At 43.4% G+C, this 17,958-nt stretch overlaps 1 pseudogene; it reads right to left on the reverse strand.

Annotated features, from left to right (window-relative positions):
• Positions 1-17,389: 17,389 nt before the first annotated feature.
• Positions 17,390-17,718, reverse strand: LOC130706215 (signal recognition particle 14 kDa protein-like; annotated as a pseudogene).
• Positions 17,719-17,958: the final 240 nt, after the last annotated feature.

Below are 17,958 nucleotides of genomic sequence, written 5' to 3' on the forward strand. Positions count from 1 at the left end.
TTAGCTGGGAAGTGTTATGAGTGTCTGGATCTGTCCACTCAAAGGCAAAGAGATATTAAGAGCCTGAGTGCAGGGGAATGCAAAAGAAGGCATCCTTTAGGTCTAGCACTGTGAACCAGTTCGAATTTTCTGGAACTTGTGTCAGTATGTTGTATGGATTAGGGACTATAGGGTGAACTGGGACCACTGCCTCATTAACTGACCTCAGGTCTTGAACAAACTTGTATTCTCCACTTTGCTTTTTTTTATGGGCAGAATGGGATTATTACATGGAGATTGGCAGGTTCGTAACAGCCCATATTTTAAGAACTTTGTTATTAAAGGCTGGATACCTCGTTGGGCCTTGGACCTCAAGGGATACTGTTTATTCCACAGGTAATCAGCATTGGGTTTTAATGAAATCTGAACTGAGGGCACATTAGTAGCTCTGCCAGGAACCTCAGTGTCCCAGAAAGAGGGGCTTACTTGAGAAACAATATGGGGTGGAAGGGAGATCTCCTCTGATGTGTGACTGAGGCAAGCTCCCGTGGCCAAGAGCAGTCGTTTCTCCTGGTGGGTGCCTTCTCTGAGGGGATCTCCGAATTGAACTAATGTCTGGAATTTAGTGAGCAAATCCCTTCCCAACAACGGGACTGGGCACTCAGGCATGAGTAGGAACTGGTGTGCAAAGGTAAAACTTCCTAGTAAGCAACTGGGGGTGGTAGTGAATCATTTGGCTTTGGGCCATCCATCGATCCCCGTTATTATACAGGATTGGGAGAACAAGGGTCCAGGGAAATCAGTCAGCACAGAGTAGGTGGCCCCCGTATCTAATAAAAAAATAACTTTCCTACCTGCCTCATCAAGGGTTACCTGAGGTTCCTCCAGGGAAATGACCAGGTGTCCTTTGGGAGCCAAGGAGTGTCCTGGGTCCCATCCGTCCTCTCGGCCACCATCGGTCTGGGAGCCCCAAGTCCCCTTCGGGACTGGGGGCAGTCCCTTTTCCACTGGCCCTCTTGTTTGTATATCGGGCAGGGTCCTGGTGGACTTTTCCCATACAGGGAGCATTTGTCCTCCTGGCTGCATTTAAAACAGGTCCCTTCTCGGTAGGGCAGATCCTGCCTTTGTTACGGGCTTTCCCAAGGGAGGGTAACCCTGAGATGGTGCAGGGGCTAGGGCTGCCGCCAATGGTTGTGCCTTTCCTTGTTGTCCCTGAATCCTTTTTGCTTCCTCAACCCTATTTCTATTGTTAAATACTCCAAAGGCCAAGCCCATTACCTGACTCAGGAGGGTTTGGGGTCCCATAGCTGCCTTCTATAATTTTCTCCTAATGTCTGGGGCAGATAGAGTGATAAAATGGGTATTTACTAGGACTTGCCCTTTGGGGATGTTCGGATTAATATTGGTATACTTTCTAAAGGCTTCCACCAGGCAGCCCTGGAAGAGGGCCCGATTCTCATCTTTTCCCTGTGTTACTTCTCTGACTTTGTCATAACTAACAGGATTAACAACACATGTTTTCATCCCTTCTATGAGGCAAGTTGTCATGTGGTTCTTGTGTTCAAGCGCTCTACCTCCCTGTTGGTAGTCCCAGTGGGGATCTTGGTGGGGGATTGCATCCCCTCCAGTAAGGTAGATTATTTGTCCTTGATTTCAGGCTGCCAGTTCATCAGCATATGCCTGGGCTACACCAAGATTCAGCTTTTATCTTCAAAGGTGCAGCAGGTAGAAAGGAGGGCTTTAGGTTGCCCCAAGTAAGTTCATAGCACATTGTCAGCTTGGTGAATTCCTCTATGAACCGAATAGAGTCCTTGGAAAAATGTCCACATTTCTCTTTGCAAGTAGCTAGGTCAGCCATAGGAGAAGGGATGTGGACTCTGATTGTTCCTCTGTCACCAGCCAGCACTTTCCTTAAGAGACAGAGTTTGGTATTGGGAGGTTGGTAGGGAGCCCTGCTTTGTGTAGTATTGGCAGGACTTGCCTCTGGTAACGAAGGATACAGGACAGGGCTGGAGGAATAAGGTGGTGGGATTTCCAGCGGCCTAAGTGGGATGCTAGGGGTGGATGGTCCCTGTCCTCCCTCAGAATTGGGGAAGGGGGTAGGAGTTCCTGGTTGTGGACCTCAAGGAGGTGGACTCATAAGGGGATTATCAAAAACATCGGGCTCCTGTGGGGGAAGAAGGCATTTTGAAGGGGTGTGAGCCAGGCACACGCAGCAGGAGTTTATTTTTATTTATTTATTTATTTATTTGGTTGTGTTGGGTCTTAGTTGCGGCAGGAGGGCTCCTCAGTTGTGGCACATGGGCTCCTTAGTTGTGGCATGTGGGCTCCTTAGTTGCAGCAGGTGGGCTCCTTAGTTGCAGCTTGAGAGCTCCCTAGTTGTGGCTTACCGGCTCCTTAGTTGTGGCATGTGAACTCCTAGCTGTGGCATGCATGTGGGATCTAGTTCCTGGACCAGGTATTGAACCCAGGCCCCTGCTTTGGGAGCGTGGGGTCTCAACCACTGCACCACCAGGGAAGTCCCCAGCAGTTTTTTAGATCTGGATCTTGGAATAGGGTCATGAACATTTGGACATATGGGACTTCCCCCCATTTACCTTCCCTTTTACAAAATAGGTCCAGGTGCAAGATGGTATTGTAATTCAATGACCCATTTTCTGGCCAGATCTCTTGGTCCCCTGGTTTGTATTGGGGTCATGCAGTATTGGAAAAGAAAATTAATTTCTTTTTTCTTAAGCCATACTGTCTAAATTTACCCCAATTAGTTAATATGCATCCTGATGGGGAGTTCTTCGGGGTGTTTGTAGTTGCCCCCATTTTTGGTTAGGATGTTATGACAAGACAGGGATCTGATGAATCCTGGCCAAATGGTAGTTATCTGTCCTGGTGCTTTCCCAGTGTCCCTGATATCCCAAAAATGTAAGAAGGAAGTGCACAGCTAAGGACTTCAGTGGATGGACCCTCTCAAGTGGGTGTTGTAGAATCAAGTTCTGATGGCAGATAAAGAGGTAGTATAATTGGCCTGATCCATGATGGCCCCTGACTCCAGGGTAAGGAATTTAGCAGAAATAGTGTTTAATTAAGCAGGGAGAACTGGGCTGGTGGCCATCCAGCCTTAAGAAAGAGCTTGTTTGGCAAAGGCAGTAGTGAGATCCCTGTGAGCACCCAAAGTCTGCCTGTTCAGTGAGCCTGAGGAGGCCCCCCAGCTTAGTTAAGGAGAGGAATAAGAGCCAGCAGGAGGAAAAGCAACCTGAGTGCTAAGGCCTAAACCCTTCAGAGAGGGAGGGAGACCTAGGCCCTGAATCTGTTAAATGAATAATCTTTATCATCCTGTGAAAGAAGAAAAGAAGCATACTTTTATTTTTAATTTTATTTAAATTTTTTGGCCACATAGCTTGTGGGATCTTAGTTCCCCAAACAGGGATCGAAACCGGGTCCATGGCAGTGAAAGCCCAAGTCTTAACCACTGGACCACCAGGGAATTCCCTAGAAGAAAAGAAGCAGATAGAGTTGAAGGGTAGGGCTGGAGCACCACAAGGTGATATGATGATAGTAATACAAGGAAAAAGTTCTCTTCAGGATGTGACCCTTATGATGACTAGCATAACAATGTGGGATCAAACATCCAACAGGCGAAAATCAGCTGGGGACTCAGGGTAATAGTAGGTCTTGACCTGAGGGGAGGCTAAAGAGGGATACCTCTGTACTCCCATGGAACAGAGGCAACACCTGAGCTGTTGGCAAAATCATCAAGGGTGCTCAAGGACCAGTAGACAGTCTAAGAAGTTAGGAGGGGTTGAGAGGAGTAGGAGGAGGGGAAAATCCAGGGTGACAGATTTTGCAAATGCAAACCAGGCTAGGGAATATAAGTCTGCAACTCCCACGTGAAAAGTGCCTGCCAATGACTTCTGCTCAGGGGCGCAATGAGGCCGTGAGCCCCAAGAAGCACTCAGGGAGGGCCAAGCCACAAAGGTAGCAGAGGATTCTTATAGTACTCCTATTTGGGCCCCTGATGTAGTTCCAGGTCCCAGAATTGGACTGAGACTGGGAATGAGTAGGGAGGGGGAATTGGGCTCAAGGAGCCATGGAGGGGGAAACTCACCCAGTCAAGTCACCAATTATTTGCTGTGGTCTTAATTTGGAAGTCCGGGTGGTTTTCTTGTGGATCTTCTCAGGTCCAAAGAGATATAACCAGAAGGTGGGAAAGGAGGAGAGACAGCTAGCAGAAAAAAGCCTCAAGCTCAGTGGGCTCCTTCATGGCCAGAGAGCTAGTCTCTGCCAGATCCTGTGGGTAGTGTCAGCCACCACCTAAGGAGCTACTTGGTCTTCATGGCTCAGGATGAGCCCCAGCCACATTCAGTGGAGGAAGGGAGCTGTAGCCTGATAGGCAGATCAAGATTATGCCCAAGTGAGGGTCCTGGGCTTCGTGCAGGAAAGAATTCAAGAGCAAGCCAAAGAAAAAGTGAAAGTGAGTTTATTTAGAGAAATACATACTCCACAGGAAGAATGATGAATGTAGATGCAAAAATACATACTCCACAGGAAGAATGATGAATGTAGATGCAAAAATTCTTAACAAAATATTAGCAAGCTGAACACAACAACACATAAAAAAGATCATACACCATGATCAAGTTGTATTCATCCCAGGGTCACAAGGATGTTCAACATATGCAAATCAATCAATGTGATACACCATATCAACAAAAGGAAAGACAAAAGCCATGTGATCATTTCAATAGATGCAGAAAAAACATTTAATAAAATTCAACATCCATTCATGATAAAAACCCTTACAAAAGTGGGTATAGAGGGAACATATCTCAACATAATAAAAGCTATTTATGACAAACCCACAGCCAACATAATACTCAATGGTGAAAAGCTGAGAGCCTTCCCACTAAAATCTGGAACAAGACAAGGATGCCCACTATCACCACTTCTATTCAACATAGTATTGGAAGTCCTAGACATAGCAATCAGACAAGAAAAAGAAATAAAAGGTATCCAAATTGGAAGGGAAGAGGTAAAATTGTCATTATATGCAGATGACATGATACTATATATAGAAAACCCTAAAGACTCTACACACAAACTACTAGAACTGATAAATTCATCAAGGTAGCAGGATACAAGATTAACATACAGAAATTTGTTGCATTTCTATACACTAAAAATGAAATCTCAGAAAGGGAAAGTAAAAAAAAATCATTTAAAAATTGCATCAAAAAATAAAATATTTAGGAATAAACCTGACCAAAGAGGTGAAAGACTTATACACTGAGAAGTATAAAACATTGATAAAGGAAACTGAAGATGATTCAAAGAAATAGAAAGATATCCCATGCTCTTGGATTGGAAGAATTAATATTGTTAAAATGGCCATACTACCCAAAGCAATCTACAGATTTAATGTGATCTGTATCAAATTACCCATGACATTTTTCACAGAACTAGAACAAATAATCCTAAAATTTATATGGAACCATAAAAGACCCAGAATTGCCAAAGCAATCTTGAGGAAAAAGAAAAAGCTGGAGGCATAACCCTTCCAGACTTCAGACAATAGTACAAAGCTACAGTAATCAAAACAGTGTGGTATATGGCTCAATGGAACAGAATAGAGAGCCCAGAAATAAACCCACACACCTATGGTCAATTAATCTTAGACAAAGGTGGCAAGAATATACAATGGAGAAAAGACAGTCTCTTCAGCAAGTGGTGCTGGGAAAGCTGGACAGCTACATGTAACTCAATGAAGTTAGAACACTCCCTCACACCGTATACAAAAATAAACTCAAAATGGCTTAAAGACTTAAATATAAGACATGATACCATAAAACTCCTAGAAGAGAACATAAGCAAAACATTCTCTGCCATAAATCATACCAATGTTTTCTTAGGTCAGTTTCCCAAGGCAATAGAAATGAAAGCAAAAACAAACAAATGGGACCTAATCAAACTTATAAGCTTTTGCATAGCAAAGGAAACCATCAACAAAATGAAAAGACAACCTACGGAATGGGAGAAAATATTTGCAAACAAGGCAACCGACAAGGGCTTAATTTCCAAAATATGCAAACAGCTCATACAACCCAATAACAAAAAAACAACCCAATCAAAAAACGGGCAGAAGACCTAAATAGACATTTCTCCAAAGAAGACATACAGGTGGCCAACAGGCACATGAAAAGATGCTCAACATCGCTAATTATTAGAGAAATGCAAATCAAAACTACAATGAGGTATCACCTCACATCAGTCAGAATGGCCATCATCAAAAAGTCTACAAATAATAAACACTGGAGAGGATGTGGAGAAAAGGGAACCCTCCTATACTGTTAGTGGGAATGTAAATTGGTACAGCTGCTATGGAAAACAATATGGAGGTTCCTTAAAATACTAAAAATAGAGTTGCCATATGATTCAGCAATCCCACTCCTGGGTATATATCCAGACAAAACTGTAATTCAAAAAGATACATGCACCCCAACGTTCATAGCAGCACTATTTACAATAGCCAAGACATGGAAGCAACCTAAATGTCCATTGACAGATGAATGGATAAAGAAGATGTGGAATATATAATATATACAAAGGAATATTACTCAGCCATAAAAAAAGAATGGAATAATGCCATTGACAGAAGCATGGATGGACCTAGAGATTATCATACTAAGTGAAGTAAGTCAAAGAGAAAGACAAATATATGATATCACTTATATGTGGAATCTAAAATATGACACAAATGAACTTATTTACAAAACAGAAGCAGTCGTAGAAAACAAACTTATGGTGACCAAAGGGGAGAGGGTGGGAAGGGCTAAATTAGGAGTTTGGGATTAGCAGATACAAACTAGATAAACAACAAAAAGTCCTACCGTATAACACAGAGAACTATATTCAATGTCCTATAATAAACCATAATGGAAAAGAATATGAAAAAGAATATATAAATATATATATATGTATAACTAATCACTTTGCTGTACACCTGAGACTAACACAACATTGTATACCAACTGTACTTCAATAATAAAAATAAAAAAATAAGAAAGTCAGAGTGGCCCCAGGGCATGGGGCTGTTGGTTTTTATGGGCTGAGTAATTTCACATGCTAACAAGTGGAAGGAATATTCTTGCTATTTTGAGGAAGAGTGGGGACTTCCCAGGACTTGGGCCACTGCCCACGTTTTGGCCTTGTATGGCCCACCTTGGAACTGTCATGACGTGAGGGGAGTGATTTTGAGTATTACAATGAAGGTATAATGAGCTAAAGGTCAATGACCGGACTCTTCTCAAAGCCACCCTGGTTTCAGCTGGTTCCAGCAGGTCGTTATCACATCCTAACAGCTGCGCCCCTTCTTCATTTATCTAGTGGTTGTGTCCTGCCCCTTTCCCTCCTATCTCAAAACCGTTGATGTCTCTGTTGCTGACTTTGGGCTCTTGCTTCGGTCTCAAGGATGGGCAAGTACAGGGATTGTAGATCTGTGGGGTGCAGCCCAACAACTATTTAGAAAGAGTTTTAGTGAAAGAACCTTGGCAAACTCTGGCTGGGTTTTGGGCTGTGCTGACTCCATCCAGCCAGGTCCCAGGCCCTAAGGGGCTTGCCTGGGCTGGACAAGAGTGGGTCCAAGGCAAAGGGTTAGGGTCTTTGCCCACCCTTCAGTCTCTCTGCCCCCTGCCCTGAGGTGGTGCCTCCTGCTGCCTGCCTGCTTTCAGCCTGCCCCGCTCCCCCAGTCTCTGCAGGGAAGGACTGCTCTCTTGGCCACAACTTCTCCCATTCCTCCCGCCCCCTCCAGTCCCATCTAGAGGCCACCAAGCAGTTTCTGCAAACACACAGGGGATGGGAGTTGGCCTTTCTTCTCTCTAGAATTCGGTGGCTCAACATCTGGATGAAGGATCCACATATGAGAAATCAAGTGACCTTGAAAAAAACTACTTAATCTCTTCAGGCCTCAGTTTCTGCATCTATAAAGTGGGCATAATGATACCTCCCTCCAGGGTGGTTTTGTGGACTACACGTCAAAACCAGGCCTGGCACACATTAGGTGCTGCACAACAAATGTGGCTTTCCCTCCTGCCTGCTCCTGTCACCACCCACATGTGGCACAAAAGCTGGGCAAGTTTTCTTAAGGCCGACCTGGCAAATTTCTATAATGACAGGAGGGCTCTTCAGTGGGGTCACAGGTCATAGCTGATTCTCCCTTTGCCCAAGGGAACGTGCAAAAAAGACCTAATAAGACTGATCCTTATAAAATATCAGTTGTGAAAGGGTGAGGGGCTGTTTCAGATTAAAGGGGTCTGAGGAATATCTGATGCTGGATTGGCAAGAGCCTTGCTATATGAGACAGTATTGGGGCATGTGGTGAAATTTGAAAATGGACTATGGATAAGAGGGTCGTGTTAAGTTAAATTTTCTGAATTTGATCATCGCGTGGAGGTTATGTCCTTGTTCTTAGGACACATATGCAGAGGTGTTTAGGAGTGAAATATCAGGATGTGGGTAGTTTATTACCAACTGGTTCAGCAAAAACAAATCACACTGAGAATAATAGTGCATATGTTTTATATCTATCTATCTATATATATCTATATATATGTGTGTGTACATAGAGAAAGTATGGCAAAATGTTACAAGTAAGTGAATCTAGGAGAAGGGTTTCTATAAGACTTATTGTAATATTCTCATAATTTTCTTGTGGGTTTGAAATTTTTTCAAAATAAACTTAATTTAAAAAAAAGAAAGAAACTAAACAACAGAACATTCTTAAAGGCTTGACGTCCCCTGGGGTAGTTCACACCTGTGTGAACACATTCCAGTAGGTGGTTTGCAATGTTTCAGCATTTCAGGCCAGTCCCAAACATCGGTTTATATCCAGGCAACTGTTACCTTGGACATCGAGAGGGTGCCTGGCCTGGGCTGAGGTGTTGAGGGCAGCAGGAGCACGTGGCAGCAGTAGGCAAGGGGCTGGGGAGGGGAGGGCAAACCTGGCCCAGGGTCCCCCCAAGGGAGGGCAGGAGAGCCTACAGCTGGGGCCAGAAGTGAAGGTCAGAGAGGTCTGGGGGAGCAGGAGGCCTGGGGGTGTTGCCTCAGGGCCTTGGGATGGCCCTGTCCTCAACCTCTTTGAAACATTTCCAAATTCTAGTTCAGAAATTAGCTGCCCACTGTACAGTGCTTTTCAAAGGAAAGGTCAAGCTCAAAGCCATGGCCAAATCCAGGGCCGTGGAGGGAAGGAAATGGCTCCTGTCAATGTCAGATACCTTCGTTCACTCTTCAACCAGTTCCCATTTACGAAGTGCTTATTCTGTGCTGAGCACTGAGCTAGGTTGCTGCTGAGGGTGAAAAGTAAGGCACAGTGGCCTAGTATAGGAGGTGGATGTGTACACCAAGCGTGGCAGTTCAGGGAGACTGACTTCATGAATTCATGAAAGCATGAATTCAGCACAGGGCAGATGTCGGAGAAGGCTGTACAGAGGAAATGGTTCTTGAGCTAGGTTCTGAAGTGAGCAGGGGTCCCCAGCTGGAGAAGGGGAAGGGCATTCCCAGCTGAGGGAACAGCACCAGCAAAGCCACAGAAACTTGGAAGAACATGGCCCAGTGCAGGCAATGGCAAAATGGCTGGGGCTACTGGTGTGTGGTGGGGGAATGATGGGAAATAAGGCTGGGGAGGAGGCAAAAGAAGATTGGAAACATTTAGCAAGCACCTACTATGCCCATGGTACTGTGCTAAGTACTTTATGGACATTGGTTGAATTTTTGCAACCATGTGGTGAGGTAGGTGTAGATATTATATTATCCCCATTTTACAGATGAGTAAACTGAGACTCAGAGAGTTTAGGCATATTGACAAAGACACACAAGGACTCAGTAGGGCTGAGATTTGAATTAAATCTGTTTGATCCCAGGGCCTATTCTCTCAAACAATAAGACTTTTTCCTGGCAGTGTTAGAGGATGCCCCAGAAGCTTGCTCTTATCTACCTGTCTGTCTATCTATCTATCTATCTATCTATGGCTTCAATGAGATATAACTCATATGACATACAATTCTTCCATTTAACCATTCAGTGGTTTTTTAGTATATTCACAGGGTTGTATAACCATCACCATGATCAATTTAGAACATTTTTATCACCTCCAAAAGAAACCCTATATCCATTAGCAGTCACTCCCCATTTCCCCCTGGCCCTTGGAAACCACTAATCTATTTTTCTGTCTCTATAGATTTGCCTGTTCTGGATGTGGGCTTTTCTGTCTGGCTTCTTTCACTTAGCATAATGCTTTCAAGGTTCATGCATGTTGTAGCAGGTGTCAGAACTTTGTTCCTTTTTATGGTTGAATCATATACCATTGTATGGATCAACCCTATTTTCTTTATCAATTCATCAGTTGATGGCACTTACAGGCTTACAGGCTTTTAAGCCAAAGAGAAGCAGGGAGTGTTGTGATTTAGAAACATTATTTTGATGAGTCAGGAAGTGAGATGAGATGAGGCTAGAGGCAGGGAAACAGGGTGCCATTTCTTTTCTTTTTTTTTTTCCCTTTAAGATTTATTATTTATTTATTTATTTAATTTATTTTTGGCTGCGTTGGGTCTTAGTTGTGGCATGTGGGATCTTCGCTGAGGCATGTGGGATCTTTCGTTGTGGTGCGCGGTCTTCTCTCTAGTTGTGGTGTGCGGGTTTTCTCTTCTCTAGTTGTGGCACGCAGGCTCCAGGGCACGTGGGCTCTGTAGTTGTGGTGCACAGGTTCTAGAGTGCGTGGGCTCTGTAGTTTGTGGCACATGGGCTCTGTAGTTTGCAGCACGTGGGCTCTAGTTGAGGCGCGCAAGCTCAGTAGTTGTGGTGCGCGGGCTTAGTTGCCCCATGGCATGTGGGATCTTAGTTCCCTGACCAGGGATCGAACCCACGTCCCCTGCATTGTAAGGCGGATTCTTTACCACTGGACCACCAGGGAAGTTCCCAGGGTGCCATTTCAGTGGGCTCTGTAAGAAAGGATGAAGGCGTCCCAAGTGAGAATCAGGGTTTGGCCTCTCCCCCATCTTGGAATGCCCCCACATAGGAAGGGGAGTAAGACAATACTAAATGACCACTGTAGTGCAGTTAAGAAACACATTGTTCTCCATTCAAAAGAATCCCCTGAAGATCAGAGGACCAAAGACTGGCAGTGGAGATGAGGAGGCACATTGGAGAGAGGCTTAGAAGGTGAAAGTATGATAAACTTCTACTGAAGGAAACTAGAAGCTTCATACAGGATTTCTACTAGACATCCACAGCAAATGTCATGCTAATAGTGAAACATTAAGAATATTTGTCATTAGGACTTCGCTGGTGGCACAGTGGTTAAGAATTCGCCTGCCAGTGCAGGGGACATGGGTCCGATCCCTGCTCCGGGAAGATCCCACATGCCGTGGAGCAACTAAGCTCATGCACCACAACTACTGAGCCTGCACTCTAGAGCCCACGAGCCACAACTACTGAGCCCGCACACCAAAACTACTGAAGCCTGCGTGCCCTAGAGCCCACGTGCTGCAATTACTGAGCCCACACGCCACAACTACTGAAGCCCACATGCTCTAGGGCCCACATGCTGCAACTACTGAAGCCCGTGTGCCTAGAGCCCATGCTCTGCAACAAGAGAAGCCACTGCAATGAGAAGCCCGTGCACTGCAACAAAGAGTAGCCCCCGCTTGCCATAACTAGAGAAAGCCCACACGTGCCAACAAAGACCCAATGCAGCCAAAAATAAATAAAATTAAAAAAAAAAAGAGGGACTTCCCTGGTAGTCCAGTGGTTAAGACTTCTCCTTCCAATGCAGGGGGTGTGGATGTGATCCCTGGTTGGGGAGCTGAGATCCCACACGCCTTGCAGCCAAAAAACCAAAACATAAAACAGAAGCAATATTGTAACAAATTCAATAAAGACTTTAAAAAATGGACCACATCAAAAAAAAATCTTTAAAAAAAAGTATTTCTCATTAAAGTCAGGAAAAGGTAAGAGTGACTACTGTCATTGGTGATAAATATTAGGCTGGTGGTCCTTTGCCAATACAACAAGACAAGAAAAATAAATGAGACATATTAAATCTTGGAAAGGATGAGGAAAATTTGTTATTATTTGAAGACAATACAGAAAAATTTGAGCAAATAAGCTGATAAATTACTGAAAGTAATAAGAAAGTTCAGCAAGGTGGGCAGATAAAAAAATCAACTTACAGAAATCAGTAACATTCTTTTTTTTTTAAATAAATTTATTGATTTTATTTATTTATTTTTGGCTGCGTTGGGTCTTCGTTGCTGCATTTGGGCTTTCTCTAGTTGCGGCGAGCGGGGGCTACTCTTCGTTGCAGTGCGTGGGCTTCTCATTGCGGTGGCTTCTCTTGTTGCAGAGCACGAGCTCTAGATGTGTGGGCTTCAGTAGTTGTGGCATGCAGGCTCAGTAGTTGTGGCTCAGGGGCTCTAGAGCGCAGGCTCAGTAGTTGTGGCACACGGGCTTAGTTGCTCCGCGGCATGTGGGATCTTCCCGGACCAGGGATTGAACCCGTGTCTCCTGCATTGGCAGGTGGATTCTCAACCACTGCGCCACCAGGGAAGCCCTGAAATCAGTAACATTCTTATTCATCATCTGTTTTTATTATCTGTTGCTTCATGATAAACCATTCCAAAAGTCACTGGCTTAAACAACCATCATCTTATTACCACTCATGTTTCTGTAAGTTGACTGGACTCATATTGAGAGTTGTGCTCCATGTGATGTTGGCTTTGCACTGATTCTGAGGTTTAAATTTTTTTCATTTTTTTAGTTGAAGTATAGTTGATATACAATATGATGCCAGTTGATGGTGTACAGCATAGTTATTCACAATTTTTAAAGGTTATATTCCATTTATAGTTACTGCAAAATACTGGCTATATTCCCTGTTTTGTACAATACATCCTTGTAGCTTTTTTTGTACATAGTAGTTTGTACCTCTTAGTTCCCTACCCCTATCTTGTCCCTCCACCCTTCCCTCTCCCAACTGGTAACCACTAGTTTGTTCTCTATATCTGTGAGTCTGTTTCTTTTTTTTCAGTAGTTTGTTGTATTTTTTAGATTCCACATATAACTGATATCATAGAGTATTTGTCTTTCTCTGTCTGTCTTATTTCACTTAGCATAATGCCCTCCAAGTCCATCCATGTTGTTGCAAATGGCAAAATTTCATTCTTTGTTATAGCTGAGTAGTATTCCATTCCCACCCACCCCCCACCTCATTCTCTCCATATCTTTATCCATTCTTCTGTTGATGGACACTTAGGTTGCTTCCATATCTTGGCAATTGTAAATAATGCTATGAACATTGATGTGCATGTATCTTTCTGAATTAGTGGGGGGTTTTGTTGTTGTTGTTGGTGGTGGTGTTTTTTTTTTTTTTTGGACATATACCCAGGAGTGGAGTTGCTGGGTCATACGGTAGCTTTATTTTTAGTTTTTTAAGGAACCTCCATACTGTTTTCGCAGTGGCTGCACCAATGTACATTCCCACAAACGGTGTAGGAGGGTGCCCTTTTTTCCACATCCTTGCCACCATTTGTTATTTGTGGTCTTTTTGATGATAGCCATTCTGACAGGTGTGAGGTGATATCTCGTTGTGGTTTTTTTTTTTTTTTTAAAAGCATTTATTTATTTATTTATGGCTGTGTTGGGTCTTCGTTTCTGTGCGAGGGCTTTCTCTAGTTGTGGCAAGCGGGGGCCACTCTTCATCACGGTGCGCAGGCCTCTCACTATCGCGGCCTCTCTTGCTGCGGAGCACAGGCTCCAGACGCGCAGGCTCAGTAATTGTGGCTCACGGGCCCAGTTGCTCCGCGGCATGTGGGATCCTCCCAGACCAGGGCTCGAACCCGTGTCCCCTGCATTGGCAGGCAGATTCTCAACCACTGCGCCACCAGGGAAGCCCTCTCATTGTGGTTTTAATTTGCATTTCTCTGATGATTAACAATGTTGAGCATCTTTTCATGTGTCTGTTGGCCATCTGAATGTCCTCTTTGGAAAAATGTCTCTTCAGGTCTTCTGCCCATTTTTTAATCAGGTTGTTTGTTTTTTGATGTTGAGTTGTATGAGTTTGTTTATTTGTTTGTTTTGTTTGTTTGTTTATTTATTTGGCTGCACTGGGTCTTAGTTGCTGCACGTGGGATCTTTGTTGCCATGTGCAAGGTCTTTGTTGCAGCATGCGGAATCTTCAGTCACGGCATGTGGGCTCTTAGTTGCGGCATGCAGGATCTAGTTCCCTGACTAGGGATTGTACCCAGGCCCCCTGCATTGGGAGCATGGAGTCTTAACCACTGGACCACCAGGGAAGTCCCTGATTATATATTTTGAATATAAAGCCCTTATCGGTCATGTCATTTGCAAATATTTTCTCCCATTCAGTAGGCTGTCTTTTCGTTTTGTTGATGGTTTCCTTTGCTGTGCAAAATCTTTACAATTTTTTGTAAGTTAAAGTATGACAGGGACTTCCTTGGTGGTGCAGTGGTTAAGAATCTGCCTGCCAATGCAGGGGGCATGGGTTTGATCCCTGGTCTGGGAAGATCCCACATGCCACGGAGCAGCTAAGCCCGTGCGCCACAACTACTGAGCCAGCGCTCTAGAGCCCACGAGCCACAACTACTGAGCCTGCCATAACTACTGAAGCCCACGCGCCTAGAGCCTGTGCTCTGCAACAAGAGAAGCCACTGCAATGAGAAGCCCGCGCACCGCAATGAAGAGTAGCCCCTGGTTGCCGCAACTAGAGAAAGCCCGCGCAGCAACAAAAACCCAAAGCGGCCAAAAATAAATAAATAAATAAATTTATTAAAAAGAAAAGTATGACACACATTCAGAAGAGGGCACAAATCCTAAGTGTACAGCTCACTGAAATTTTACAAAGTGAACCTATCTGTGTATTTTGTATCCAGATCAAGAAACAGAATGGGGGACTTCCCTGGTGATCCAGTGGTTAAGACTGCACTTCCATTGCAGGGGGCATGAGTTTGATGCCTGGTCGGGGAACTAAGATCCCGCATGCTGCACAGCGTGGCAAAAAGAAAAAAAAAAAAAAAGAATGGGACCAGCACTCCCCAAAGTCCTCCTTCAGGCTACTACTCCCCAGAAGGGTAGCTATTGTCTTGAATTCTAACACTATAGATTAGTTTCCTTTGTTCTGTGCATTAAATAAATTGAGTCATACCATGAGTTTTCAATTTTTTCTCCTACGTTTAATTCCCTGGAGCTATCCTTAACTTGTTAAGTATTTGGAGTAATAGTGGCACAACTCTGTGCTGGTGTTTGGGACAGAAACCGGTGCTTGGCCCTTTTTTTCCAACCTGACTTAACTACTGAGGCCACAAGCAAAATACTTTTGCAAACTCACTGAGGCTAAGAGTGGGTAAGTGACTTATTGAAGTATAGTTGATTTACAGTGTTTCAGGTGTACAGCAAAGTGATTCAGTTACACACATGCACACATATATATATTCTTTTTCAGATTCTTTTCCATTATAGTTTATTACAGGATATTGAATATAGTTCCCTGTGCTATACAGTAGGACCTTGTTGTTTATCTATTTTATATATAGTAGTGTGTGTCTGCTAATCCCAAACTCCTAATTTATCCACCCCACCGCCCTGACCTTCCCGTTTGGTATCCATAAGTTTGTTTTCCATGTCTGTGAGTCTGTTTCTTTTTAACTTTTTATTTTATATTGGAGTATAGCCGCTTAACAATATTATGATAGTTTCAGGTGCACAGCAAAGCGACTCAGCCATACATATACATGTATCCATTCTCCCCCAAACTCCCCTCCCATCCAGGCTGCCACATAACATTGAGCAGAGTTCCCTGTGCTGTACAGTAGGTCCTTGTTGGTTATCCATTTTAAATATAGCAGTGTGTACATGTTGATCCCAAACTCCCTAACTATCCCTTCTCCCTACCCTTCCCCCTGGGTAACCATAAGTTCGTTCTCTAAGTCTGTGAGTCTGTTTCTGTTTTGTAAGTAAGTTCATTTGTATCGTTTCTTTTTAGATTCCACACATAAGGGATATCACATGATATTTCTCTTTCTCTGTCTGACTTACTTCACTCAGTATGACAATCTCTGGGTCCATCCATGTTGCTGCAAATGGCATTATTTCATTCTTTTTAATGCCTGAGTAATATTCCTTTGTATATATGTATCACATCTTCATTATCCATTCATCTGTCTGCGGACATTTAGGTTGCTTCCATGTCTTGGCTATTGTAAACAGTGCTGCAATGAACATTATGGTGCATGTATCCTTTCGGACCATGTTTTTCTCTGGATATATGCCCAGGAGTGGGATTGCAGGGTCATATGGTAGCTCTATTTTTAGTTTTTTAAGGAACCTCCATACTGTTCTCCATAGTGGCTGCACCAATTTACATTTCCAACAGTGTAGGAGGGTTCCCTTCTCTCCACACCCTATCCAGCATTTATTGTTTGTGGATTTTTTGATGATAGCCATTTTGACTGATGTGAGGTGATACCTCATTGTAGTTTTGATTTTCATTTTTCTAATAATTAGTGATGTTGAACATCTTTTCATGTGCCTCTTGGCCATCTGTATATCTTCTTTGAAGAAATGTCTATTTAGGTCTTATGCCCATTCTTTGATTGGGTCGTTTGTTTTGATGATATTAAGCCTCATGAGCTGTTTGTAAATTTTGGAGACTAATCCCTTGTTGGTCACATCATTTGCAAATATTTTCTCCCAATCTGTAGGTTGTCTTTTCGTTTTGTTTATGTTTTCCTTTTTTTTTTCTTTTTTAACTTGGAATCTTTATTCTTGATGATTTTGTAATAGGCTTATCCTTAGTTCGGTTAAGCAAACTCTCATTTGGCTATGAGAACTCATTCAAATTTGCTAAAGGAACTATGATGATAAAATTATACAGCAAGTTGGGAAAAATACCCATGAAATAACACAACTTTTTATAAAATTGTCAGGTTTCAGTTCCAGTAACCCATAAGACAGGGCCTAAAGCCTATTCATAATCACATCATTCCAGAATGAGGAGCTATTGCCAGAAACTTTTTATGGGGTAGGAAAAGGAATAAAAGATGGTCAGTGCCGATAAATACAGGTTTAATGATACAGTGCTCTTCACAGATGGCTCCAGAGACCGTAAACTATTATCCAGAAACATACAAACATACAACACAGGCCACTTAGCCAGATCTAAAATAAACTGGCTTCTTGTAACTACCCTGTAAACACTACAGCCCTTCTTCCATCCAAAAATGACCCTAATCTCACATGAAAACAGTTATTGTAGGGGAATCAGAAACCCAGCTTTGTGGCCAAAAGTAAAAACCAAAGGAAAAGTAGCAATTCAGTGGTTAGCTGGTGAAAGCGGGAAATCTGGTGCCCTTCACTGCCCTGCTTTGCTCTTCTTACTCTGGCTCTTTTTGTCCCTCTTCTTCAGCCCGTCCATGTTAGCTCTCAATAGGTTTGAATAAGCCATCTGAAACTTACTTCTTTGGAGCTCACCACAGTGCTGATCTTCTTTTTCCCATCAGTAGCTCTTAACAGACACTTGTTATCTGAGGGCTCAAAGCCCTCCGCAGAACCCTTCCTTGGAATGGGTTTAGTTCGACCATCATACTTTTTCAGGGTGATGAACACGCTGCCCGACAACCAGCACTTCTGGAGGAGCCTGGTCAGCTCTGCCAGGAACTGCTCACTCTCCAGCAGCACCATCCTGGTGCTGCTGGCTCCGCTCCATCAGCATAAGCCCTTATAGTTTCCTTTGCTGTGCAAAAACTTTTGAGTTTAATTAGGTCCCATTTGTTTATTTTTGTTTTCATTTCCATTATTCTGGGAGGTGGATTGAAAAAGATATTGCTGTGTTTTATGTCAGAGAGTGTTCTGCCTATGTTTTCCTCTAGGAGTTTTATAGTGTCCGGTCTCACATTTAGGTCTTTAATCCATTTTGAGCTT

This window comes from Balaenoptera acutorostrata, chromosome X (genome assembly GCF_949987535.1).
Source record: "Balaenoptera acutorostrata chromosome X, mBalAcu1.1, whole genome shotgun sequence".
Lineage (NCBI taxonomy): Eukaryota > Metazoa > Chordata > Mammalia > Artiodactyla > Balaenopteridae > Balaenoptera > Balaenoptera acutorostrata.